General features: G+C 43.9%; 1 long non-coding RNA gene across 1 annotated transcript in view; it reads left to right on the top strand.

Annotated features, from left to right (window-relative positions):
- The window catches only part of LOC133474163 (uncharacterized), a 171012-nt gene that overhangs the window by 20342 nt on the left and 128268 nt on the right, over positions 1 to 22402 (top strand). The window lies entirely within an intron of this gene.

The following is a 22402-nucleotide window of genomic DNA, read 5'->3' as shown; positions in this document are numbered from 1 at the left end:
TCACACTTGTTGTTTGTGCTCTCTGTTCCAAAACAGTTGATTGGATTGTAAACTTGGTCCGTTTCCCCCACTTGCTTAGATTTCCTTATACAGAGTAAAAAAATAAAATAAAATTACAATAAAGAAACTACATTGCCACTTTGTTTTGAATATTACAGTCCTCAGGCCCCCTGAACGGTAGTTGGGAAGCAGACTAACATCTCTCCAGCAAATATTTGGAATTTATTTTCAGGATTTGAGTCGTGGCCTCCTCAAAACACCCTCACAAACCGAGTTACACTTGTCTCCGATTTGGAATGGAATCCGTTGTGATCCAAGTTTCCAAGATGAATTCCCATTGTCAAAGGCTCCTGCTGACCAATCAACGAACTGCAGTTGACACCCTAACAGAAGGATCCCATAAAACTATGGCAATTGGATTGGAAGTGTGTCTATCTTAGTTTAGTTTAGGTACCATAATACTGTGGTTGCAACCACAACTGAAGAATACCAAAAAGTGATAACCCATTACATTTTGTATAATACTTATCCGGAAAGTCATGGTTGGAGGGTTGGAGATCAACACATCCAAAATACATCTTGGACTGGTTACACTCATGTTTGGTCCCCTTCACAATGTTTGAAATGGAACTGCAAATGCAAAAACGTCCTGGACTAAAGTAAACTGTACTGCTTGGTCGAAAGAGGTTTAAGACTCCTGATATTGTGAAGCAATCCCCTTTCCCACCCCCACCTCCTCCATTACCACTGAAGATCAGCAAACCTACCCCCCAGTAGCATGACTTTAATCCCCCTGAAGATCATGAACGTCCACTAAATATGCTACCTGTGGACAAACAATGGATTTTTCCATCATAATAAGTTGAGGAAGTCATTATGAGTGGCTAATGGGCGGCCGGGCACAGATACGCGAGGAGGCTTCCTTTTGATCACTGGCGTAGGGTTAATCCACGCCAAGAAATAATGGCGGTCCGGGGCAGTGAAGGGGGGTGTACCATCGAGCTGAGGGTGGAATTTACAGCCGAGGGGGCTCAGTAAAAGGATGATTTTTAGAGCCTCTCGCCGCGTATTGAAGGCAAGACTGTCTGACAAGTCGTCAATGAGGCCCCTGCGCTGTACTAAACTAATGAAAGCTGCGTTTGATCTCCCACGAAAAGGTTCAATACCACTCCTGCTATTATTTAAGTCCCTTGCCTGTTTTCAGATCTGCAAAAAAAAAAAAAATCATTAAATTGCACAGTGAAGTAAAAACTGTGTTTCTCAGTATTGGACCAGGAGGAAATATCTGAACCACTTATAAAGTATCTCCGCTGATTGCTTGCAATAGAGCTTTATTGCCTGTCTCAAGTGCTGCACTATGTCCAGTTGTTGGTCACGTTCACCATAATGTACATGCTAAAGTACTATTATAACAATACATCTTGTTTATAACATGTGTTTTAACCATCAGCAACAAAGTTAGATCTTGTGCTGCAATATCTGCACACTCATTCATACCCTTCCTCCCCCCAAAAAAAGCAAAAAAAAAATAAAAAAGCCTGGATTTGTTTTTATTGAGACCCTCCTTGAACGTGTAGGATTTGGGTCTTGCTCTTTGGTCGTACATGCGTCATCCGCTAACATCAATGACAGAATAGCTCTTGAACCGCTGCCACTCGAGGTTATGCTAACAGAACCATGGTCAAGTAATAATATAAACACTATGATAAACGAGCAGTGTGAACAATTTGAGATGACAAAATCTTTGAAAGTAAAAAAGCAAAAGCCAACAACCCTAGTTTGGTTCTGTACCAAATTTGTCGAAGGTGAATTTTGTCACTAAGATTTTAACAAAACTGAAGGAAAGTGTTGAAACTATGTTTGTAGTTCAAATATAAGGGATTTGACCTTGGACTGTGCCCCAAGCCTCCATGGACTTTTACAGTTATATTATGATTATTATTTTGCACAAATAAACACGTTGTCCTTGTCTGATAAAAAAAAACCAAAAACATTTTACTTTTATTTTCAGGCACAATAAGCTTGCTTTAAAGTACCCACAATTTCATTTGAAATATTTAAAAACACTACAAATGACAGTGATTCGACAGACTCAGATCAGAAAGCTAAATATCAAAAATGGGAAGCTATGTTTTTATAGCCATCACTTTATGCCGTACATGTTTTTTTTAATGTTTGGAAATGTCCAAGCAGACACCATTTCTGCAAGGACATTAAAGTAAAGGTCATTACAGCTTCCAATAACACTTAGCAGTATGTCCCCCTCAATTTATAATCATGGGTAGAAAGGTGTAACAAAATGTTTCCACAAACGTATGTCATCAAATCATTGCATTCATATTTTCCATTTATGAAATCATCATAAATCATAGTTTAATCCCTAATTTAGCTGCGTGATAGTTTTAGTGGTCATCAAAAAAATCACCCTCATTATCCAAGGTTCTCAGAACTTGGTTTATTATACCAAAGCATTGGCAATCGGCTCTTTGCTTTGTTTGTGATTAGAGGAGGTGTGGTTGCATCTTGAAGGAGAGTTCTGATGCCAGATGGAAATATTCGCGAGATATGGCTTTGTAAAACATGCTTGTTTGGCTACAGCGGTATCCTCCTTGGTGGTGGTAAACGGAAGATCGATAGGGGGCAGTCATGCTAAAATCTCAGCATATGGGGTAGAGAAACCAAAGCACGTAAAATAGCCAGAGAGATGCCTGCTGTCAGAAGAGGGAACCAGGGGTCAAAGCCTGCTAATCCTCACATATATATTCCCCTTAATTAATCTTGATTAGTACTTTTATTAATCGGCCCACTCTGGCTTCCCTGGAATAAAGTGACACTTCCTAATGAATTAACCCTGCAATTTCTATAAGTGCTGCACTGTTTCTCGCAAGTGCTGCTCTCTCCCCAGCCCCCCCATGCAGCAGCCTCCTGTCAGTTAGTGGCGTGTGGTCCCTCTCGACACCAGTTAACTGCTAAATGCCCGGGTCACACCTGCACTCTTTTATGGGATCTGGCAAATCAGTGGGGGTCATGTAGTGCAGGGAGGGAGGGAAAGTTTGGGCCCAGGAGGAAACACATGAGTGTGGCTGCCGCATGTGTGAGGGTGGCAGAACCATAACACTAACTATAACCTTAAACCTCACACTACCCACAAATCCTAGTCCAAGCTCTATCCCAAACTACTTGTTAGGGTAGCCAAAGCCTAACATTACCAACACTAAACCCGAGTCCTAGCCATAGCCCATACCCTAGCCCTGTGCCTGTCTGTCTGACTGACTGACTGACTGACTTTCCCCTTAACACTATCTTAAACCCTACCCTAACTCTACTCTGAGCCCTAAGCCTGATTGCCCAGTTTTTCTTGTGCACTTCCCAAAATGATCTAAGGAATTTAATGAGTGCCGCGTCACAGCTACTACAGCACTATGGGTCCTCAGTCTAAAGCCAATGAGGTGTGTTAAGGTGCGAGACAGGTAAATAGATTGCTGACCTCAACCTTTTACTTCCAGGTCAGCAGCACCCACTGGCCAAACAATTTACAAGCCCGAGTGTAATGAACTCTGGTCTCTGGCTGTTTCTCCCTCATTTGAGAGGGTCCATTGCTGGAAGATGGGATCCTGTGAACCAATGATTGCTTCCACGATAAGGCGAGAAGACTAGCAGTGACCCCGCTTGTGGATCCCTCTCCCATGGATTCTCCCAAACAAGAACAACAACAGAAAAAAACAATAGCCTGCTGTTGTCCACCGGCTGATGCACCTTTGATCAGCCAAATGAAGGCTGCTGGCATTTCTCATGGAGGGGAGATTGCTTATCGATCTATATCAAAATATTCATGCTAATCCCAGGCGGCGGAGACTTATTTTCAAGACGGGGTTGGCAATCACAGTCACTGGGCTGTCTGGACCAATTCACCAAGCCGGGAAGTCTAATCAGCCCTCGGTCCCGTAGTCAAATGCACTTTGCCGTTTAAATTTGGACCCCTGACATTGATGGAGGAGTCATGAGAAAGGTGTTGACAAACCAAATTGTTTGTTCCAGCACTATTTTGCCAGAGATCAAGTCCAGAGTAATGTGCAGTGAATTTGTTCATTACTGGCGGAGGGGGGGGGTAGGGTATACCCGCTCGCTACTGTAGGTCGAGTACTACTTCAGGACCGGGGGATTAAAGTAGGGGGGTGGATGTGTTGGGCTTCATGACATGACATTCAGGGAACAGTCTGCTGGATTTACACCCTTTGCATTGTCCATGGGAGCCTTTTTTTTTTTTGCATCCTTTTAGAAAAATTCACGTAAATTTTATTGTATGACCTCACCAGTCATGACGCAGTCATGACTTACAAGACCACTAGTGGTTAATAGTACTGTACAGCAGTTGTAATATGCGGTTAGATATTGTGTCATTTATCATGAAAACGTTGACTTGACAGTCCTCTAAAAAAAATTATGTAATATTTTTTTTACGAGAAGAAAATTGGTTATTGTCAGAATTGCTTGGAATCGCTATGTTCAGTATTATCATTCTGGATAATAAAATCCCCTTTTTGGGGGCCTCAACATGCCATAAAATTCTCCAATGTTTGCAAGCGGGTGTATCCTGGTGAGATTGTATCTAATTCGGGAATTCCGAACACCACCCACCCAAACTCACCCAGTAGCACCATAGGGGAAATATATGCTCCTGACACCAGTTTCACTGATCGATGTGCATTTTGGTGGTAATTTGACCGATTGTCACCAGGACACAACAGAATGCACAAAAAAAATCTCAAGAACCGATGTATAACATTCAACAGCAAATCAATCTTTTTTGTTTGAAGCAGCCATTTTGGGCGAATTCCAGGGCTCATACTTTGATGAACTCCGACCAAAGAATTCACTCAAAAGAGCCCCAATCAGCAGCAGGTATTCTATGCGTGTTATTATGAATCCCACTTGAGTTCTAATCAGAACCCCACTTGAGTTCTAACACGACCTGCTGCAGTCTGCAATATGATTGGCTGCTGCATCCAGGCAGGACACACCCTACTTCATACAGGCATGGCTGCCTATGGAGATGAAACAAGATGACCATTCCAAATATGTATGACATTTTTACTAAATTAAAATAATCATTTGTTAGGGTTAGGTTTAATGAGATTCAAAATACGCTGCCACACTGAACTCAGGTACTGCCATTCCTGTCTTACCTGGATATAGCAGCCAATCATATTGCACCGGCACGTGTTGCAAACAGTCATATTGCAGAGGGTCCTGCCTAGAACTCGAGTGGGATTCATACTATCCTAGACAGATGGGCCAAACTAAATTGCCAAGCTTTTTGGCCTACGTTATTTAATGTGGATGGAGCGTGGTGTCAAAGTTTGATAATCCTTTGGAGGATTCAACATGAAAAAGCAGGTGCGAGGGCGCAGTCATTGCAGCTTTAATTATTGTGATTATTATTGACAGTCAAACATTTGAAGTCATCAAAATCTTTTAAATATAAGCAAATTGTCAAATTTGCCATATCAATGTAATAGTTTTAGATATCAATAATAGAGGCAAATCAATGTGTGATTAACAAATACGTTTGTAAATGTTTGAAGTAAAGGTGTCTTAAAGACTCTCCAAGTGTAAGTGCATCTTTTTGAGGTAAAACGTTAATCTAAAAATTTCTGATGTAGGCCTATTACTAAAATGTCCTACAAACTCATTGCTTAAAATATCTGTAGGTATCAAATGTAACATCTACAACTTTTCTGTCGATTGGCTTTAACCTCGTAAAAGCAACTCCTGCATTGATCATAGGGAATGAACAAATAATGCCATGCATACCAGTCTTTAAATTAGTGTGTGTGTGTGTGTGTGTGTGTGCGTGTGCGTGCGGGCAAAGCTTCCTTGATCGCAGATTAAGTTTGCTGACTTCCTGTGGCATAAAAAAGCTCCTCCTTCCTCTGTCCAGTGACGCAAGGCCTTCCCTTCTAAAGCTGTCCCGATACGTTAATACTGTCATGCAATTATTGTGCAAAGAAATCTGCAAAGAAAACGCATTGCCAGCGCCGGGAGATTATCCTACTGGAGGGTTCGAAGGGCTAATGTGTTGCCATATGGCCCCGATTGTAATGGGCGGGGTCAATCATACATCAAGTATTAGTGTCAGGTGGAGATTAATGCTGAATGTTCCGACACTGTACTTCACCTGCCCAGTGTTACAGCTCAGACACTCTTGAAGATTTTTTTACAGTACTGGTACCCTTGAATTTATTTTGAATACAATGTCTTCCAAAACAAAAGGCCAAATTTGTATTATCACAATAATACAATATAAATAGGATTTATGCTATAATGAAAAACAGTCGTTAATTTGACACAGTACAGAGAAGAGTATTGTTAACGAGCCTGCCAAATTTGAATCAATACAAAAAAAAATCAGTATCAGTATATAAAATAAAGTTCCAAAATTATGAAAAATTGACACCTCTAAGCTGTTGGTTGCTGTGGGGTGTCCACTAAATGCGCTGGAAACACGCTCTTCTTGACCTTTCACTTCTCAATCAAATATGTCCGTTTGTACAGTATGTTCTCATAGGGTTGGGCATCGAGAATCGAGAACCGAATGGAACCGGGACTAATGTTCCGGTTCTCCCGGAACCATTCAAATTGAAAAATGTCGGTTCCGAGTTTCTATGCCTAGTCCTCCAGCTACGAAGAAGAAGTGGCGAAACGCAACGAAGAAGCGGCGTAAACCAACGAAGAAGAACGGGCACGATGTCGTGCTTGTGCCCAACGCCAGCGAACAAAAGTGTCTTAACTTTGTTAAAATGAATGACCAGTCGCCTCAGTGCAACACTTGGAATAAGATTATATTGTGCAAAGGAGTTTTTCCCGATATCTAGCGTCTGACGCGCTCCGAGCCTCAGCCTACACCGCACGGAGCTTCAGTGAAGTCAACTTTCAGTCAACTGGGTGAGTGAAACAATAAAATGCGTCTGTGCCAACATCGAGACAGCTAACAAAGTAAACGGTTGCTTGCCCCTTCGCACTGCGCCGATGACCCAAAAAAAAAAAAAAAAGCCTAACATTGGGCTAAAACTTCACCGTAGCAACTTTACATCACAATGAATTGGGACAAAATTCACATAACGTTGTCTTACAGTATCACAAACACTAACCTTGTGCCTCATCGGTGGGTAGGGAAAGGAATCAGCATTTTATAGCATTTGGTTCCATCCATATAAAAAAAAAAAGAAATAAAAAAAAATCACCGGTGCCGTGTGAAGTTACCTTTTGTGCCAAAATGCTGAGTTCCGGTGCGTACCCGTCAAAATAAAAGGCAACAAGCTTAAAACAAGAAGTCAAGTTAAAACTTGCAAATATAAACCATTTGAAGTGATGAGACAAAATACATGGGCAGCTATATAGCATTGTTAAAATAACTATTTTAACAATGCTGTCAGTGAAGTCAACTCTCAGTCAACTGGGTGACTGAAACATCCATCCATCCATTTTCTGTACCGCTTCTCCTCACTAGGGTCGCGGGCGTGCTGGAGCCTATCCCAGCTATCTTCAAGCGAGAGGCAGGGTACACCCTGAACTGGTCGGCAGCCAATCGCAGGGCACATATAAACAAACAACCATTCGCATTCACATTCACGCCTACGGGCAATTTAGAGTCTTCAATCAACCTACCATGCATATTTTTGGGATGTCGGAGGAGACCGGAGTACCCAGAGAAAACCAACTCAGGCACGGGGAGAACATGCAAACTCCACACAGGCGAGGCCGGGATTTGAACCCTGGTCCTCAGAACTGTGAGGCAGATGTGCTAACCAGTCGTCCACCGTGCGGCGTGAAACAATAAAATAAAATAGTTAAACCCGTTAAAATAACTATTTTAACAATGCTATCTTTAACTTTTAGCTGAAACATTAATTCATGAATAAAGTCAATTGGGTCAGTTTCCTTTTAGTTCATATGTTTGATATTGATATTGGTTATAAAGAACCTCAAGTCAAAGTTCATTTCCGTCGATGCTGCAGGCTGCTAAGAAAATGGATGTTCGTTATTTGGACACCCTTTATTTAAACCATGCAAACGTTTTTGACCCAGCTCCCTAAAAGAATCGGAATCGAGAATCGTTTGGAACTGGAATCGTACTAAGGAACCGTAATCGCTCAAAAGAATAACATTAAAATCGTGGAACACCACATTTGTGTATTGTTTCTTGTATTAGTGTACAAAGTGAAAAAACATGCAACAGAAATGTAAGGAAGAATATTGTGTAAATGTACGAGTACATGCGTAAATGAAACCGAGTCACACATTTTGATCTTCATGAAGCTTTCTTGGAAAATGGCTGCTTTTTACAATGCTGTTGTTGCGGAAGCAGGGCGATTAGTGAGATTATTGTTGCAGGGCCATACATTCTGTGCGGGGGTGATTTACACACACACTTAAGCTCCGGATGCGAACACTGCACCCATAATCAAGATATATATTTTTTCTCCGATATTCAGTTTATATGGATTATTATTCATCCAATATAGCCAGCCTAAAAAAGATGCTGTAATTTGACGGCGAGCGGGGTGGCAGCGCGCATAACCGTATATTATTTGATTATTGCCGCTGTTAAAAGCATCTTAACGCCTCCCGTGTCGCTTTATAAGGGATGTGCATACAGTCATTTTCGGCACGGGCAGTAATTGTTACGGATGTGCGCCGTTTTGCCTGAAGTGGCCCCAGTGTGCTGGCCCTGCCAGCCGTTTTTGTCACCTGGTGCCGCCTTAAGCCTAGTTCTGGCCAGGGCGCTGACCTGAATGACTGTACAAGTAATTACCTTCATAATCCAATTTTGTCTGATTCCAATTGATTGGTTTTTGCCCACTTGACACGAACGCCGGCCCCGAAGGAGATGGGTCACCTTGAGACACATGAAGTTATGTGGAGGTGTGCAACATATGTCTGACGGCAGGAAGTGAGGCGCAGGTGTTGCTGCTGCCTGTCACCTTGTGAACAAACAGCAGTTGCTGGCGCCCCAGTAGACACGGGAGGAGGCGGGGCTGATTCATGCGCGAGCGGCGGCGCATGGCAGATGGGTACACTTCTTCATATGTGTAAATAGTTGCAGTGAGCTATTAACATACCTCCATGCAGATGGCAGAGTGTAATAAAGTATAGGCGATAAAAGGGGGGCCGCTGACGCCGAGCTGATGTTTGTTCATTTTTTTACATACAGTGCAATATGTTCCCCCGGCACAAGGGCACAATAACTGGCGGGGAGGGGTTGTTTAGGACGCTTGTTCCTGAATAGTAAACAGATTCAGAGTTGCAGTAAAGGCAGTTTGGCATCACAACTTCATTTGTGTATCCATTTATTTCTCCTTGCAATGTTCAGTAGAAGGCTATGCTGATGAATACATGGGCCCTCGCACTGACTTTTTCAAAACGGCGACTCCTCAAACTGATTGCTTAGGCCTCACTCTACCCACATTAAATGGCATTGGCAAAAAAAAAAAAAAAATATATATATATATATATATAAAATTGGCAATTGTGTCGCCAATCTGTCTCGGCTACTTGTTTAGGATTTCGGCTCATTTGAGCAAATTCCCTAGTAGGAGTTCACCAAAGTGCAAGCCTGGGAATCCCCCCCCCCCCCCCCCCCCCCCCCAAAAAAATGGCTGCTTCAAACCAATACGGACAACTTTGTGTTCAATTTCGGGCGTGCTCCTTGAAACATTTTCCTGTGTCCTGCTATGATAAATATGTCCACCCATTTTTTGTCGATCGGTGAAACTGGTGTCACTTTTTTGGGAACATACCAGGGGCGTACTGAGTGAGTTTTGGGGAGTTGTGGTCAAGACTGACAAAATACATACATTTTCACCAGGATACACTTGTTTGCAAACATTTGGGAGATTTTGGGCATGTGATGTTCCCCCATAGGCGATTAATTCATCAGAAGAAATATAATAAACACAATTTACCTTCACGCTTGGTGGGGGTAATCAGGAATGGCAGGAACCAGGGACGTGCAGTCAAGTAAGTTGAAGCCTCACCTACATCATGGAGAGTAAAGAACAAACCTTTTCTTTCTGGTCCTATGCTTTATATTGATTTTCTATTTGAGTCCAGTAGTGTACACAATTTTGTTTCCTGTTCAAATAAATGGGTGAGACGTAAAGTGTGGCAGCGAGAAGCCCCACCTCACCTCGGATTGTGCAATCGCTCACTAATTGGGGTGAGGCTTGTAATTGGCAAGTGTCTATCTTTCACATCTCCAACAAAGTTTTCAGACACCTTTTATATGCACTCTGATTTTCCATAGTCATGTATTTAATATTTGTGTGTTACATATTTAGTTTTGCTGATCACATAAATTCAAATGGCGGCACGGTGACTGACTGGTTAGAGCGTCTGCCTCACAGTTCTGAGGACCGGGATTCAATCCCCGGCCCCACCTGTGTGGAGTTTGCATGTTCTCCCCGTGGGTTTTCTCCGGGCACTCCGGTTTCCTCCCACATCCCAAAAACATGCATGGTAGGTTAATTGAAGACTTTAAATTGCCCGTAGGTGTGAATGTGGTTGTTTGCTTGTATGTGCCCTGCGATTGGCTGGCGACCAGTTGAGGAGCGCCTCAGAAAATGGATGGATGGATATACCACAAAGTAACACTTTCATGTCATTTCAAGCTCATCTCACAACATTACCTTTAGAAGTTAATGGATTACAAATGATTAGATAAAAAACACTAGAAATGCACCTGTATGTTGCCTTAGCAACTCTGAAAAATATAAATTGTCAAACAATAGCAAGAGCTCCATCGTTTGTTAGTTTGGGCTTTTTACCATCCACTCAGCAGAGCAAAAATATACACGTGAAAAAGACTCGCCGCAACCTCCGCTAATAACCCAGGCTAAACTTTGCTCCAACATACGGTACGTTTTGATAAAAGTCAAGATGTATCATACAACATACTTTCTTGACACCAGTTACTAGCATCCGACTACCCAGGTTTTTGCCGGGATCTTAAAAAGAGTGCAAAAATCATGAATAGGTGAGTTTCTCAGCAAATAGCTGAGGATACGTGCCACAGGGAAAAAAAATAAAAATAAATAGTGAATAGTGAACCGCGAAAAGGCGGAGGTCCAGTGTGCTACATATTCAGTGCACTAATGCTATGCATCCTGTCATTGCTTGTATTGTATTGCTTACAAGTCGGCTCAGGTGTCTTGCGGCCCACAGCTGGTTCCCCTCCGACTAGATGGGTCCCCCCAAACCCCCCAACCCACCCCGCGTATATTTACTGACTCCACAGCCCAATGGAAGAGGATGAACCTCCCCTTACACTCAGAGTGGGAATGGCAGGTGTTAAAAGGGGAGTGTGTAGTGAGAACAAAATAAAGGGGGTGTTGCATATGTGGCGTCAGCATCCAGATACGCCCTCAACCCTAGTGTTTCTTCGCATTGCTGGGGCCCAAGGACTTGTCGTCTGTCAGCTGCTGCTTGTGGCAGACGTCTGTCAGCGGAGGTGGCAAATGTACTCACACTCTGTATTTAGGGTAGAAGTACAGATAGTAAAAAAAAGACTTAAAAGTACAAGTATTGATTTGGCTACGGTCCTTAAATATACAACCCCAATTCCAATGAAGTTGGGACGTTGTGTTAAACATAAATTAAAAACAGAATACAATGATTTGCAAATCATGTTCAACCTACCGTATTTTCACGACCATAAGGCGCACCGTATTAAAAGGCGCAGTCTCAGTTATGGGGTCTATTTCTGTATTTAACACACACATAAGGCGCAACGTATTATTGGGCGCAGACATGGTAAAACATAAGTTAGCTTAAAACATATGGTAGCATGCATGCACGCTAAAACAATCTTATTAAAAAGGCAGCGGGAGCAAAACTGAGTTCGATTGTACTTTATTGAAGTATTTAACAATGTACTCATGTTATTTTTTGATCAATCCTCATCCACAAATCCATCAAAGTCCTCATCTTCTGTATCCAAAATGAACAGTTGGGCAAGTTCTCCAACAAAGATGCCAGGTTTCCTCTCGTCATTGTCTCAGTCAGTCTCGTTGCCGGGGGACTATTCAGCAATGATGCCGGCTTTTGCAAAAGCTCGAACAACAGTCAGAGCAGAGATGTTAGCCCAAGCATCCACAATCCATTCACAGATTGTGGCGCGGCCTCCTAGTCTTAGTAAAGCTGTGTTCGCCATCGCTCCCACGCTGCTCGCAACTTCACTTTGAACGCCCGAGTTATTGCACTCAGTCGAATGGTGACTGTTGAGACTCTTCTCCTGGCTGTTCTTTGCTCATTAATCGATTGCTCGAGTTGGTCTTCCAACTCGGGCCACCTCGCCTTGTTTTCGTCTTCTTGACTTGGCGAAGCTCGTTTTTTCCTGCTTCCTCCACTTGCGAACCATGGATTTGTTGACCTTGAATTCTCTCGCGGCTGCGGCTGCTCGATTCCCATGTTCCTTCACGTAACTGATAGCTTGCAGTTTAAACTGTGCTTCGTAAGCGTGTCTCTTCGTAGGTGCAGTTTTCGACTGCGGTCAAGCCAGCCTCCACTCATAAAGTAGCAGTCAAGCCAGTCGCCCCTAATTTTGTTCATACTTGGCATTACGGTAATAGGTCGCCAACTCAAAATAGAAGCTTCCCAATAATACGGACGTCAGTGCTCTTCGGTTAAGGAATGCAGCCAGCAAAGTGAATTTGAATTTTTAGGAAAAATAAATGGTAAATGGACTGCACTTATATAGCGCTTTATCTACATCATCACACACACATTCATAAACCAATGGGCGACTGCTGCCGTGGTGGTCGTGAAAATACGGTATATTTAATAGAATACACTACAAAGACAATATATTTAATGTTCAAACTGATAAACTTGATTGTTTTTAGCAAATAATTATTTACTTAGAATTTTATGGCTGCAACACGTTCCAAAAAAGCTGGGACAGGGTCATGTTTACCACTGTGTTACATCACATTTTCTTTTAACAACAGTCAAACGTTTGGGAACTGAGGACACTAATTGTTGAAGCTTTGTAGGTGGAATTCTTTTCCATTCTTGCTTGATGTACAGCTTCAGCTGTTCAACAGTCCGGGCTCTCCGTTGTCATATTTTACGCTTCATAATGCGCCACACATTTTCAATGGGAGACAGGTCTGGACAGCAGGCAGGCCAGTCTAGTACCCGCACTCTTTCACTACGAAGCCATGTTCTTGTAACACGTGTAGAATGTGATTTGGCATTGTCTTGCTGAAATAAGCAGGGGCGTCCAAGAAAAAGACGTATCTTGGATGGCAGCATATGTTTCTTTAAAACCTGTATGTACCTTTCAGGATTAATGGTGCCTTCACAGATGTGTATGTTACCCATGCCATTGTCACTAACACAGCCCTATACCATCACAGATGCTGGCTTTTGAACTTTGCGTCGATAACAGTCCGGATGGTTCTTTTCCTCTTTGACCCGGAGGACACGACGTCCACAATTTCCAAAAACTATTTGAAATGCGGACTCGTCGGACCACAGAACACTTTTCCACTTTGCATCAGTCCATCTTAGATGAGCTCGGGCCCAGAGAAGCCGGCGGCGTTTCTGGGTGTTGTTGATAAATGGCTTTTGCTTTGCATAGTATAGTTTCAAGTTGCACTTACGGATGTAGCGCCAAACTTTATTTACTGACATTGGTTTTCTGAAGTGTTCCTGAGCCCATGTGGTGATATCCATCCATCCATTTTCTGAGCCGCTTCTCCTCACTAGGGTCGCGGGCGTGCTGGAGCCTATCCCAGCTGTCATCGGGCAGGAGGCGGGGTACGCCCTGAACTGGTTGCCAGCCAATCGCAGGGCACATAGAAACAAACAACCATTTGCACTCACAGTCATGCCTACGGGCAATTTAGAGTCTCCAATTAATGCATGTTTTTGGGATGTGGGAGGAAACCGGAGTGCCCGGAGAAAACCCACGCAGGCACAGGGAGAACATGCAAACTCCACACAGGCGGGGCCGGGGATTGAACCCGGGTCCTCAGAACTGTGAGGCTGACGCTCTAACCAGTCGGCCACCGTGCCGCCCCATGTGGTGATATCCTTTACACATTGATGTCGGTTTTTGATGCAGTGCCGCCTGAGGGATCGAAGATCACGGGCATTCAATGTTGGTTTTCGGCCTTGCCGCTTACATGCAGTGATTTCTCCGGATTCTCTGAACCTTTTGATGATATTATGGACCGTAGATGATGAAATCCCTAAATTCCTTGCAATTGTTCATTGAGGAACATTGTCCTTAAACTGTTCGACTGTTTTCTCACGCACTTGTTCACGAAGAGGTGAACCTCGCCCCATCTTTGCTTGTGAATGACTGAGCAATTCAGGGAAGCTCCTTTTATACCCAATCATGGCACCCACTTGTTCCCAATTAGCCTGTTCACCTGTGGGATGTTCCAAACAGGTGTTTGATGAGCATTCCTCAACTTTCTCCGTCTTTTTTGCCACCAGATTTTTTGGAACGTGTTGCAGCCATGAAATTCTAAGTTAATGATTATTTACTAAAAACAATAAAGTTGATCAGTTTGAACATTAAATATCTTGTCTCTGTAGTGTATTCAATCAAATATAGGTTGAACATGATTTGCAAATCATTGTATTGTGTTTTTATTTATGTTTAACACAACGTCCCAACTTCATTGGAATTGGGGTTGTATATTTAAAAATGAAATGTATTCAAGTCCATAAGTAGAAATACATTTTTACTGTCAATTATATATTATACCCTTTTTAATAACATCACACAACAATAAAAACTACACAGAAACTACACCTTTTTTTTTTTTAAATTAACTTACAAAGTACTCGTGCTGGAAGAAGAAAAAAATAATTTTACATGTGCCATGGTGATTGTTGTTTTTTCAAACCTAGACTTATGCTATCAAAACGTGTTCTCATAGCTTTGCTAATGTTGTGAACTGGCTAACAAAAAAATGCTTGGTTAGCTAATGACAGCAACTGAAAAAATAGACCTTACAAGTATGTGGTTTTGTTTTCGTTTTCTTGTTGTTGTTGGAAGAAGTAAGAAACCTATTTTGACAAAGTAAGGAGTAGAAAGTACAGGTATGTTTTCAAATGTAGAGAGTGAACTACAAAATGTTATTTGAAAAAAAAGACAAATACGCAAAAGATACTTGAAAAATCTACTTGAGTGCAGTAATGTAGTATATGTACTTACTTACTTACTTCCCACTACTGGCTCAGGTGGGCAGCGGGTGTATGAAGAGGCCAGGTGGAAGCAGGGCCAGCGGCAGAGGAGCACCGAAGCCAGCGCTCACTCAGGCCAAATGAAGGGTGACAGCGGCGTGAGAGCCATTGATCCGCCGGTCAGAGGAGCCCTGCGGCGGCAAGTTAATGTGTTGAGAAAAGAAACATCAGGGAGAGAGAGACGATGCACGTCGCATCAAACGCACCTTGCCAGGACGTCAATACAGAGTTTGATGTTGACGCTCAGTCCGTATACTAACACCCGTTATGGATGGCACATGCTTTGGTACTTGGGATTGTGTTCTTGTAGGTCAGGTGTCACAAAATAACCTCCAAGTTTGAACACCCTTGTCCTGTAAGTGGCGGTAATGCCCTCCATCTTATGAGAATAAGAATTTTTCACACTGATATGTTACGTAGCTGCCTTTAGGCAGCACGGAACAGTGGTTAGCACGTCTGCTTGAATCTCTGCTTCGGCCTTCTTATGTGGAGTTTGCATGTTCTCCCTGTGCTTGCATGTGTTTTCTCTGGGTACTCCGGCTTCCTCTCATTTTCCAAAAACATGAATGTTAAGTTCATTCAGACAGTTGGCAATTGGTGTAATTGTGAGTGTGAATGGTTGTTTGTCTCATGAAATTAAGAGTTTTGTGATGCAGTTCGGAAAATATTTATTTTAAAATATACAGTTTGTGTGACAATGTTTTAAGACCATAAAAATGAAAAATCATTAAGTCCTTTAAAGAAGACTCCTTCGATTTCAGTGAGCTCACAACGTTGAAGCATTTTGAACAGAACATATAATTTGACAAATGTAATTTGACATCTTAATCAGAAAAAATGTGCTTTCCTTTTTTTGAGGGGGCGGGGGGGAGGGGGGGTAAAACAGTAAACTTGACAATTCATGGATAAAAATAATGACATTTTAGCATTACAAACATATTTTCGGTTAAAGAGCTTCTACCTTTGAGAGTATTAAACATGACACAAACAAAAACATGATTTTGGTAATTACAAATACTGTTCATTTAAGCATTAAACGTACACTGGGTGCTGATCTAATACATTTGTTAAGCACATACTGTATATTACAATCGCAAAGCTCTTTGGAGAAAAAAGGCTATTAAACGTGTAATAGTGCCGACAATACATTTCTGGTGAGCGTTGAGTCCAAGATGCATAGATTCAGTGGAGGCCAGCATGACAGCACAAAAACATGGTTATATAATTCTGATTAGCACGCATCAATATGGACAACGGCCTCTTCGTGGCCCATCTGGCTCTGCACTATTCAACTGCGTGGCGAGAAAAAAAATAAATGAATATAAAACAATCGTTCAAAATTGCTTTTAAGCTATTAAAATGCGCCGCTTTGCCTTTTTGACTATTGAGTCGTGTCCCGAGCGCTCGGTGATGTACGATTGGCCAGCATAACCCGAGTTGGGACCACCCCAATCCACCCTCAGCGTCGAGCTGATTGATTGGTGATACGCTGCTGGAGGGTGGGGGGTGGGGGGGAGATGATTGATTGATTGAGGTTGTTTAGGTGACAAACAATGCAGCGCCTGGCCCATCAAGGTGCAGCCCTGTCACTGACAATAATCCCTGATTGCCCCCCCCACCCCCCTTACACACACACACCCATCACAACCCCCTCTCACCCCCAAGCCACATCTCCCTCAACCTCCTTTGGGACTGCACATGTATATATAGTTGTTCAGTCGTCTACGTGGAGCTAATACAATGATACAGTACTGTATAATAGCCAGCTGTAGTTTGGGGGTATGGGATTGTGGGTATGCAAAATAATTTGTTATAAATTCGGGGATGAGATGCTTCCCCAAGTGGAGGACTTCAAATATCTTGGGGTCTTGAGTGAGGGAAGAATGGAACGGGAGATCGAGAGGCGGATCGGTGCAGCGTCTGCAGTGATACGGACTTTGTATCGGTCCGTTGTGGTGAAGAAGGAGCTAAGCCGAAAGGCGAAGCTCTCGATTTACCGGTCGATCTACGTTCCTACCCTCACCTATGGTCACGGGCTGAGGGTAGGGTAATGAGTTTCCTCCGCAGGGTGTCCGGGCTCTCCCTTAGAGATAAGGTGAGAAGCTCGGTCATCCGGGAGGGGGTCAGAGTAGAGCCGCTGCTCCTCCGCATTGAGAGGAGCCACATGAGGTGGCTCGGGCATCTGCTTAGGATCCCTCCTGGACACCTCCCCGGTGAGGTTTTCCAGGCACGTAATTACAGGAATAAAGTCATTTTCTATTGAGAACAAAAGGTGTACAGTATTCTCTATACCAGTTATACTCACTTGGGTCACGTATGAGCTGGAGCCTGCTCAAAATGACATACTTCCTTGGTTAAACTTTTACTTTAATATCATAATATTCCAACTTTATCTTAAAAATGCACCTTCATACTTATGACAACATGACAACTTTTTCCTCTAAAGGGTATCAATTTGTTATTATAACATGACCTTTTTGTCCAAAATTGGCAAATTTTTAATTCTTATGGCATTTAAGGGTACACATAGTATCCATTCATTTTCTTCTACTTATTATGGTGGCAGCAGCTAAAGCAGGGAAGAGTTAGGGGTTTCCTCCTCCTGATGTGACATGCTCGGAATACCTCACCATGGTGGCGTCCAGTGAGCATCCTAACCAGGTGTCCGAGCCACCTCATTTGGCTCCTCTCGATGCAGAGGAGTAGCGGCTCAACTTTTGAGCCTCTCCTGAATGACCGAGCTTCTCAACCTATCTGTAAGAGACAGCCGGAACACCCTACAGAAGAAACTCATTTCGGCCACTTGTATCCGTGATCTTGCGGTCACGACCCACAGCTTGTAACCATCGGTGAGGGTAGGAAGATAGATCGACCAGTAAATTGAGAGCGTTGTCTTTTCATCCCAGCCGTTTCACACTCAACTGCAAACCGCTCCAGCGAAGCTTGAAGATCGCAGTTTGACGAAATTATCAGAACTACATCATCTGCAAAAAGCAGAGACGTAATGCTGATGGCCACCAAACCAGACCCCCTCAATGCCTCGGCTGCACCTAGAAATGTTGTCCATGAAGATTATGAACTGAATCGGAAACAGAAGGCAGCCTTGGCAGAGTCCATCTCTCACTGGAAATGAATCCCACTTACTGCCGACAATGCGGACCAAATTCTGACAAAGGATGATGTACAGATGAGTGGTACCATTATGATTCTCCAGTGATCCCATCGTGACTCCAGTTCAGAATCAGAATCATCTTTATTTGCCAAGTATGTCCAAAACACACAAGGAATTTGTCTCCGGTAGTTGGAGCCGCTCTAGTACAACAGACAGTCAATTTACAGAACACTTTGGAGACATAAAGACATTGACAAAAAACAATTGTGCAAAAAGATGCAGAGTCCTCTAGCACTTAGAGCAGTTCGAATGGCTAATATCGCAATAGTCCGGTGCAATGACCATTGTGCAAAGGGCACTGAGACTTCAAGGATTGTATGCGGTTTAAAATGACGAGTAGTGCGATAATCTGGGACAATGTTGGTTGTGCAAATGTTACAGATACTCCTCAATCAGTGTGCAAATGGAGCAGATGCTACTCTGGCATGAGTGGCCAGTATATGCAAATAGTGCAGCACAACTACAGTGAGTGCACGAGTAATACATAATTGGCCCCACAGAAATGTGACAACGAACTCAAGTCAAAAAATTGCCAGCTTGTTGTAATGGAATTATAGGTTAGGTGTTTAAGAGGTTGAACACAAGAGGGAAGAAGCTGTTGGAATGTCTACTAGTTCTAGTTTGCATTGATGGGTTGCGCCAACCTGAGGGAATGTGCTGGAAGAGCTGGTGACCGGGGTGCGGAGGGTCCGAGAGGATTTTTCACGCCCTTGTCTTAGTTCTGGCAGCGTGCAAATCCTCAATGGTGGGTAGGGGGGTACCGACAATCCTTTCAGCAGTTTTGATTGTCCGTTGCAGTCGGAGTTTGTCCTTTTTTGTAGCAGCACCAAACCAGACTGTGATGGAAGAACACAGGACTGATTCAATGACCGCTGTATAGAACTGTCTCAGCAGCTCCGGTGGCAGGCCGTGCTTTCTCAGAAGCCGCAGGAAGTACATCCTGTGCTGGGCCTTTTTGAGGACGGAGTTGATGTTGGTCGCCCACTTCAGGTCCTGAGAGATTGTAATTCCCAGGAACTTGAAGGTCTCGACGGTTGACACAAGGCAGCTGGACAACGTGAGGGGCAGCTGTGGCGAAGGATGCCTCCTGAAGTCCACGATCATCTCTACAGTCTTGAGCGTGTTCAGCTCCAGGTTGTGTCGGCCGCACCACAGCTCCAGCCGCTCCGCTTCCTGTCGATATGCAGACTCGTCACCGTCCTTGATGAGGTCGATGACAGTGGTGTCATCTGCAAACTTCAGGAGTTTGACAGTCGGGTTCGCTGAGGTGCAGTCGTTCGTGTAGAGAGAGAAGAGCAGCGGAGAGAGGACACAACCTTGGGGCGCCCCAGTGCTGATGCTGCATGTGGATGAGGTGGCCTCTCCCAGCCTGACCTGCTGTGTCCTGCCCGTCAGAAAGCTGTAAATCCACTGGCAGATGGCAGGTGGGACGCTGAGCTGGAGAAGCTTGGATGAAAGGAGTTCAGGGATGATGGTGTTGAACGCTGAGCTGAAGTCCACGAACAGGATCCTCGCGTAGGTCCCTGCACTGTCGAGGTGTTCTAGGATGAAGTGCAGTCCCATGTTGACTGCATCATCCGCAGACCTGTTCGCTTGGTAGGCAAACTGCAGGGGGTACAGCAGGGGACCTGTGACACTCTTGAGGTGGTCCAGCACGAGACGTTCAAAGGACTTCATGACCACAGATGTCAAAGCACCAGGCCTGTAGTCATTCAGACCCGAGATTGCAGGTTTCTTGGGGACTGGAATGATGGTGGAGCGTTTGAAACAGGATAGAACTTCGCACATTTCCAGAGATCTATTGAAGATCTGAGTGAAGACTGGAGCGAGCTGGTCCGCGCAGACTTTGAGGCAGGATGGGGACACATGGTCCGGGCCTGCCGCTTTGTTAATCTTTTGTTGTTTGAAGATGCGTCTCACATCCTGTTCATGGATGGTTAACGCAGAAGTCAGAGGTGTGATTGTGGTCGCGGGTGCGGCCGGGTGGGTGTGTGGTGTGAAACTGTCCTTTTCAAATCTGCAGTAGAAGGTATTCAAGTCATTGGCTAGTGTGCTATTGTTCTCAGCTGGGGGGGATCGTCGCTTGTAATTAGTCAGTGATTGGAATGCATGCCAGACTGATTTAGTCGTTTTCGCTAAACTGTTTTTCCAACTTTGCTGCATGGTTCCTCTTTGCAATGTTAATTTCTTTAGTCAACTGGTTTCTAGCTCGATTATACAGGGCCCTGTCCCCGCTCTGATATGCGTCCTCCTTAGCTTGGCGAAGCTGCTTAAGTTTAGCAGTGAACCACGGCATATTGTTGTTGAATGTGCGAAATGATTTTGTTGGTACACAAACCTCTTCACAGAAACTGATATAGGATGTGACAGTGTCCGGGCTGCCAGGTGAATTCATCCAGGCTGCCAGCTGAATTTTCAAAGACACTCCAGTCTGTGCAGTCTAAAAAGCTTTGAAGTTCCATCTTGGCTTCATTGGTCCACTTTTTGACTTTTTTCATTGTAGGCTTCGCACATTTAAGTTCTTGCCTGTACGTCGGTATTAAGTGAATTAAGCAGTGATCAGACGAGCCCAGGGCTGCACGAGGTTTGGCACGGTGTGCGTTTTTTACCGTAGTGTAGCAGTGGTCTAAAGTATTATTTTCCCTGGTAGGACAGTCGATGTGCTGCTTGTATTTAGGGAGTTCGTGGTTGAGTTTAGCTTTGTTAAAGTCCCTGAGAATAATGAGGGGTGAGTCTGGGTGTTTTTTTTCAATTTCGTTGACTTGTTCGGCGAGCGTTAGCAATGCGGCGTTCGTGTTAGCTTGAGGCGTTATATAGACTCCAGCCAGTATGAAGGATGCGAACTCACGTGGCGAGTAGAATGGTTTACAGTTTAAGAATAGCGACTCCAAATGCGGGCTGCAGTGTGTGCTGAGCACCGTGACGTCCGTACACCATTTTTCGTTGATATAGAGGCATATCCCGCCGCCCTTTGTTTTCCCCGATGATTCCATGTCGCGGTCCGCTCGATGAATGTGGAAGCCGGGAAGCATTACGGCGCCATCGGGTACAGCGTCGCAAAGCCAGGTCTCCGTGAAGCACATGGCCGCGGAACGTCCGAAGTCTTTGCTGGTCTTTAACAGAAGATGAAGCTCGTCCATTTTGTTGGGTAGGGAGCGTACGTTCGCGAGGTGGATCTATGCACCTTTGTTCAGATCATCACCCAAATGTAATGTCATTGTCTTTGGCACGCACCCACTAAACACTATTTTTGATACATTTTAAAATGGTTCATGTTGTGTCATTAATGAAACATGAATGTTTTTCAAGCCAGGCAGCACAGTGGAATGAGTGTATAATATTTGAAAAAAAGAGTGTAAATTAGGTGGCATGGTGGCCGACTGGTTAGAGCGTCAGCCTCACAGTTCTGAGGAGCGGGGTTCAATCCCCGGCCCCGCCTGTGTGGAGTTTGCATGTTCTCCCCGTGCCTGCGTGGGTTTTCTCCAGGCACTCCGGTTTCCTCCCACATCCCAAAAACATGGATTCATTGTTAAGTGTGAATGTGAGTGCGAATGGTTGTTTGTTTGTATGTGCCCTGCGATTGGCTGGCAGCCAGTTCAGGGTGTACCCCGCCTCCTGCCCGATGATAGCTGGGATAGGCTCCAGAACGCCCGCGACCCTAGTGAGGAGAAGCGGCTCAGAAAATGGATGGCTGGATGGAGTGTAAATTCGACATTTATGTCCACTCTTTTATTCAGCTGTACCACTGTAAGGTCAATATATTTAATATACCAAGTAAATTATAGAATAATCAAAAGATATAAAATGAAAATGAAAATGCAGCCCTATGGGGGGCAAATGCAGCCCTATGGGGGGCACAAGTCAGTGCAAACTGTAGGCCGGTCCCAAGCCCGGATAAATGCAGAGGGTTGCGTCAGGAAGGGCATCCGGCTTAAAACCTTGCCAAACAAATATGAGCGTTCATCCAAA

Source organism: Phyllopteryx taeniolatus, chromosome 2 (genome assembly GCF_024500385.1).
Source record: "Phyllopteryx taeniolatus isolate TA_2022b chromosome 2, UOR_Ptae_1.2, whole genome shotgun sequence".
NCBI classification, from domain to species: domain Eukaryota; kingdom Metazoa; phylum Chordata; class Actinopteri; order Syngnathiformes; family Syngnathidae; genus Phyllopteryx; species Phyllopteryx taeniolatus.
Note: the sequence above shows the minus strand (reverse complement) of the source record. Positions and strands in the feature narration are given on the sequence as shown.